This window comes from Gavialis gangeticus, unplaced genomic scaffold, assembly GCF_001723915.1.
Source record: "Gavialis gangeticus isolate Ggan-Ray unplaced genomic scaffold, GavGan_comp1, whole genome shotgun sequence".
In the NCBI taxonomy this organism is placed as follows: Eukaryota; Metazoa; Chordata; order Crocodylia; family Gavialidae; genus Gavialis; species Gavialis gangeticus.
Window position 1 is genome coordinate 18,493,914 of NW_017729003.1, and position 7,012 is coordinate 18,500,925.

The window sequence follows — 7,012 nt, forward strand, 5'->3', positions numbered from 1 at the left end:
CAAGTGGGGGAAGGGCTTGGGGGGGTATGTGGGGCCAGTGGCAATCCCCACATTGTCCCCACACCCCTGCTCCAGCCACCCTGCTCTCTTACTTACCAGCACAGGAGCATGGGCAGGCAGTGTGCTTCAGCATCAGGGTGAGGGCCAAGCACAGAGATACTCTGGCAGCCAGAGAGTCTCTGTGGAGGACCCAGCCTCCAGGTGCCTCACCTGCCCTGCTTTTTTTTTTTTATTCAATTTTTTTTTTGACCCCTGGATATCCAAGGGTCTAATTTTGCCCCCATGCTGGAAACTTGAAGCAGAGGGAACCTTTTCCCATTTCCACATGTTTCTCTTACAGCAAGTTGAAACATTTTGACATTTTGCCCATAGGCTATAATGGGGAAGATGCCTTAAACAGAGAAGGCTGAGAGGGGACTTGGTAGAAGTTTACTGCTACATAAGAAGTATACTTCTAGGGCTCTGTGAGCAACTGTTCACTGGAGCACCCTTGGGGAAAACTAGGAGTAATGGTTACAGCCTGGGCACCCTAGTTGTGAAGTAGTTTTTCCTAATGTTGAGCCTGAAATGATCTCCCAGGAATTTGTGACCATTACTCTTAGTTTTCCCCAAGGGTGCCCTGGTGAACTGTTGTTCATTGAGCCCTAAATGTATACTTCTGATGTAGTGGTAAGCTGTTACCAAGTCCCCTTTCAGTCTTCTCTTTTTCAGGCTGAAGAGTTCCAGGTCCCTCAGCCTTTCCTCATATGGATTGCTGTGCAAGTCTCTGATCACATGAATGGCCCTTCTCTGGACTCTCTCAAGCTTTACTGTGTCCTTGTTAAGGTGCAGAGCCCAGAACTGGACACAGTATTCCAACTGCGATCTCACCAGGGCTGAGTAGAGCCAAGTAGAGCAGGAGAATCACTTCTTTGCATGGTTTTGCTGAAGATGCATCAATTAATGCATGCCAGTGTATTGTTGGCCCTGCTGGCTACAGCATCACATTGCCGGCTCATGTTTATAATGTGGTCAATTATTACCCTCAGGTCTTGGTGACAAATGATGGGGGATTTTGAGTCCTGCTGCCTGATGAGAGGCAGCAATTGCACAAGCACCCATGACATGAGTTTTGCCTGTCAGCAGCTAGGGGTGCAGGACCCCAGAACCCCCCTGCATCTCCTTAACAGCTGGCAGCCTTTGTGGCCACAGCAGGGCCTAGCAGCCAGGCCTTCAATGGTTTCCCAACCCCTCTGCCCCAAGACAGACACAGTTGCACAAGTACCCATGACACGAGTTTTGCCTGCCTGTGGCCAGAGGTGCAGGGCCCCAAAACCCAGAACCCCTGTACCAATCTCATTGAAGCTGGCAGGCTTTGTGGATTCAGAAGGGGCTAGCAGGCCTGCAGCTTTCACCCTGATGCACCTTACCACACACAGTGTCACCCATGTCACAAGTTTTGCTTGTCCACAGCTTGAGATGCAGTTTCTCCGAACCCCCTGCACCCATCTCCTTGAAACTTGGCAGACTTTGTTGCCTCAGGAGGGGCTTTATCCAAATCTGACAAGAAATGACAGTTATAGCCTGTTTCATCCTTCCCCATTATATCCTATGGGTGAAACATCGAAACAGGTTCAAAACGGTAAAACATTTCGACAGAACAAAATGGAACAGCCATTTTGACTCTAACAAAAATTGAAATAAAACACCGTTCTGTTGAAACGTTGAAATGCTGGTCAAAATGGAACCCTTCCATTTTGCACAGCCCTACAAGAAACCCTCTCTCTTTCATGAAGAGATTGAAAACATTTCTGAAAATGTTATGGGCAATAAAATAATAAAACATACTGTATATAAATATAAAGCAGAGCACAGTCTTGAGTTATTTGCAGTTTGTTTTTTTGAGGGTTTATTTTTTTGGGGGGGAGGTTGCATTCATTAAAATACCATCACCTAATTTAGATCAGGGATCAGTTTGATGCAGAGGCCCACCTCAGTAAAACACTTAATATGTTCTTACCTTTACATTGCTGTGCAGTTTCTGTGGACCACAGTGATGAATTGGGGTCTTAAAGCTTAGGTGAAAAACATACACATTTGAATTACATATTTCTGTGTGTATTGTTCAATAACATTTTTAAAGCCTTGCCAAATATGTGTAAGTAATCAAGCAAAAATAACTTTAAGTATATAAGGGAGGGGTGCACACACATGCATGCATGACAAACATTATTATACGAGGGAACTGCACATAATAATATAAGGGAGCTGAAGGATCTAACATCTGAAAGGTCACTCCTTTATTAGCACAAGGATTCTCTAGCATGGGATTACACAATTAATCAAGAAAAAAGCTAACAAGAATGAACTGCTAATATAACAAAACACCATTTTGGCTTTTATTTTGCAGACAAATGTATCTGTGGTGGTTCTGTGCTATCAAGTGTTCCTGGTAATACCACAGAATGCTACATTTGCTTACAGAATTTGATTGAAAGAACAGCATCTCATCTGGTAGCATGGTTACACAACAAATACATGTCAATGAAGCCAGTTTAGAAACTACCAGCCAAAAAATTCAATGCATGTTGGTGGGAGAGGGACCAGGAGACAGAGAGGGACAGTTCAGGTCCTACTTAGGAATATATTTAATATATTCATGACATGTTCTACAATCTATAAGGGTGCTCTAGGCCCACCTGAGAAACTCTTAGAAGTACAATTTATGTCAGCACCAAACAGAGAAAACTATTACAGACTGGGCATGTTTACATGACATGCTTTACTGTACAGTAGAGAAAATTACTGTGTAGTAAGCATCACCATCTACATGTGCAGACACTTACTGCAGTAATTTGCTTTACTTGGCAGTTAATTTGCTACTGGCAAATGCAAGCAGGAAATTAACTGTGGACTAATTACTGAACAGTATGGTAGGTGTAGATGGCTGACCAGGAGCAAATTTAGGACAATGTTCTCCTGTACCAGCATCAGGGAGTTCTCAGACCCTGCTCTGTGATCATGGAGTTGGGGGCTGGGAGATTGCTCCCCAGCCCTGCTTCATGATCATGATAGCAGAGCTGATTTGAGTCAAACTGGTTTATGAAACTTTTGTCCCAGACCCATTCCTGGAGCTCCCTGCATGGGGAGAGTTCCTCACACAGCCTGGAGCTGACTGGTACCTGCCCCTGACTGGGACCATTCCCAGACAGCCCTGAAATTCATGGGGAGGTCTGCATGTGCAGCCTGGACCTGGCTGGTGGCTATCCCATTTCAGATGGACTTCCCTGTGCAACCTGAGACTGGCCAGGAACTGTCCTGGTCAGGGACAGCTCTCAACCCCACATTTTTTCCATCCCCATGCCCTGATTGGGCAATTGAGGCATGGAGTTTGGAAAGAGATGTAGGGGAGGGGCAGGTTCCAGCCCCATCCTCATCGAATGGTGGGGCAGCTAGCAGCAAGTCCCTCCACCCAGCTGGGGGTTTGCTGATGGGCATCTCACCAGCATATTGGGGCAGGGGTCTGGGACCCTCCCCCCGTAGCTCTTTCCAAGCCTCCTCCCCCCCACATTGCCCCCATCCAGGTTCCACCACTGGCGCCTGCCCCAGCAGCAGGCTGCTCCCAAGGGTAGGGGGCAATCTCCCAGCCCTTACCAAGAGAAAGCTGTCTCCTGGTCCTGTGCTCTCTGGAAGCTGCAGGGGGCCAGTGCAGGGCTGGAGGGTATGGAAGCTAACTGCTGCCAGGAGTAGCAAATCTGCTTCCAAATGGGTGCCATTACTTCTCAGCTCTGTGTTCCTGGGGAATCCTAGCACAGTACCCATCCTGTCTGACTCACAAAGTACTCTTCTCCCTCCCGCCCCTTGCCTGAACCATACCTGATCAGAAGAAGGACTTACAAAAGGAAATGAAAGACACGCCTAAACCCCTCTGGATAAGGGTGGCAGGTTAAGGCAACTCTCCTAGTCTCATTTGCATCAGAGATAGGAAAGGGGGGCACCTCCATTAGCATTCAGAATGGAGAACAGAGATTCCAAGGCAGGGACCACTTTGACCTCTGGGACCAGCGAAGCAGGGGATCACTGCATGATGGGGGATCTCTGCTCCAAATGCTAATCAACTCATGTCTGCACACACCCAGCTCAGCATTTATCAGACCAATTCTAGTAATGACTCCATTATTTGTACCCAAAACACTGAATCTACCTATCTGCACTGTGAGCTTCCTCCGAGTAATGCCACCAATAGCCAAGAGTGATCAGCCATCATTTACCCATAAGCAAACCTAGTGTTCCCTACAAAAACCCCTACTCCAGCTCAAGCTTCTGTTGTGGTGCAGAAATCTTTCTATCTTACTCCAGGCACAGTTTTCTAAACCTGACTTCTGCTGATCAAACTTAAGCTAGTTTTCCCCAAATACCTATTTGAAACTGAGTAATATTGTAACTGTTTTGTTTGTTTTACCTTGTATGGCTATTAGTACTAGTATCATCATATGTTTCATATAACTGGCAATAAAATGGTTTTTTTTGTAGTCAAGCTGGCTGCTATACTCTCTCTGAACCTCATTTATTATTTCTTCTCCTGTACTTCCCCACCTGCTCTGTAGCAATGCTTCTTTAACTTAAGCCAAAGATCCTGGTAAAGCCCAAAGATCCTGTGGGGTCTGCTCATCAAGTGAGTTAATACTAGGACACTTATGACAAGAGACTGGGACATGCTGAGTTTTGAGGCACATGAGGGTACCAGATGAAAGTGTTGATCAGACACAGCCTGCTCAGACATACCCTGTTAGCATGTGTTGTAGCTGCATTGTGGGTGAGGACTTGCAGAAGGTAGAGATACAGCTCCATATAGAAACACATATGACACAAGCAGCACATTGATAGAATTACAGTGACCCCAGAAATGTACCTTGAATAAATGAGCGTACCCCAAAGGGATGGACAAATCTGGTAACAGTGCACATGTAGATGCCTGCCCAGGGTAAATTACTCTAGAGTAAATCCATCAAGCATCTTTTGCATGTGCAGATGTGCCCATTGATAGCATTACCCTGGCATCAATTTCAATGTAACTAATTTTAATAAATGTCAGCAAGAAGTCCATATTTTTGAATCCAAAGGACATTTAAAAAACAAAACAAAACATGCAGCACTATGGAGGGTTGAAACATAGGATTTCCTGTTGTCTCTTTTGTGAGACAAATAATAGTGTGAGGCAACTATTTCTATCCTGGATTTGTCTAGCATCAGGTCATAATGATTTGATTCTTCTGCACCTTTTCTTGATAAAGACCTGTTTATTATCAGAAAACTTTTCTTCTTGTAGGCACTTATTAATATAATAAAGACATCCCTTAATTCTTCCTTCAATAAATTAAAGATACTTGGATTGCTAAATCCTTTATCTTGTTAAGTTTTCTAAGCCCATAAGTCATACCATAGATAAACCCTTCTAATTTCTCAGCATCCTTTTTTAAAGTACATTTTTGTGTTTGATTTCATCCCTCTGAACATGAACATTTTCTTTTTCTCTTATGCTAGGGACAGACAGTTAAAAAGCCTAAGGCTGAATTGACTCAGTCTTTGCAAGTTACACTAAAACTGAAAAGATTAAATTGAAACAGAAGAGAAAAGACATTTACCTTTGATTCAGGAAATGCAGCCACATACCTGCAATGGCTCAGGCCAGATGCCAAAGGGTGCTTGAGTATGGCTGTTTAGCTGTGTGCTCAATTCCTCTTTCTGCTTCCCTTGAGCTCACTGGGGTTTTCAGTCCAGAACTACATCAGCGGGACTCTGCAGGATTGCTCATTACTTCCTCTTCCTTCTTTCAGGTGCCTCTGGGATTTGTATTCCACAGTCTCAGCCAGCAGTAAGTTTGAGTGGGGGAAGGTGGGTTGTTAATCGCCACTTCCTGGCCCTAGACCCCAGCTGGGTTTTTTCTGGGGAGGTAGTCCCCCCTGTAGATTAGGATACATTCCCAGCCAGGCTTGCTCCCCTCCCCCCACCCTCTTGTCAGCCAGCCCTCACTGCTTCAGCTAGGAAGCAGGGGGGCAGGGCCAGCCCTGCTCTCTGGAGCAGAAAGCACAGCTGAGCCCAGGGCTACAAAGCATGCTGGGGAACTATGATTTAATTTGAACCAGGAATGGGTCTGGGACAAAAGTTTCATAAACCAGTTTGACTCAAATCAGTTAAGTCTGATCCTACAATCAACCAGGTTTACCTTCAACTAGTTTCAGCCATTTTGAAACTGGTTTATGTGCAGGCTAACCCTCAGGATCTCAATATTGTGCTGTTAGACAGGAGGGTGTGGTATACAATTGCACATGCACACACTCAAAAATCAATTGGATGCATACACACACACACACACACACACACACACTACCAACTCAGGCACATACACATCCAAACCAGCCTAGGCACATGCATACCTATCATCAATTCAAGCACATGCACTATACACCACAAAAGTTACACATTCACCAGTTCAAACATATACAACCCACCTACTCATAGGTAAGTTCCTAACTTGGATGGTACAGTATATATGTGTGCATTTGGGGGTACCTGGGGAAGGTTAAGGTGAGACAGAGAGAGCTAAAGTCTAAGGAGTTAAAGTTGCCAGAACCAGGATTAGAACTGGTGGACTACAGAGAAGCTGGCTGAGGAACTGAGGCTTGTGGTTACTTAAGGTAGATTGGGGCTGGAAACTGAGGCAGACAGCTGAGATATTGGGGATGGGGGGCAGATAAGTGGTGGCAAAGAGGAAATAGTCAGGAAACAGACAAAAACCCAACTCAGGGTTTCAGAATAACAGGTTTAATAAACACACTACACAGCCCCATGAAGTTATTGGTTCTCTCACACACAAGCACTCACAATGGCAGCAGGAGAAAGAGACTCAGTGGAAGGGTTGGAGTCCAGGTAGGGTAGAGAAGCAGAGTTCAAGTCCTTGGTTGAAGAAGGGGTGGGGGGTGATAGTTACCTATTCAGGCTGGAAAGGGGTCCTTGTCCAGTAGGTGTTGTC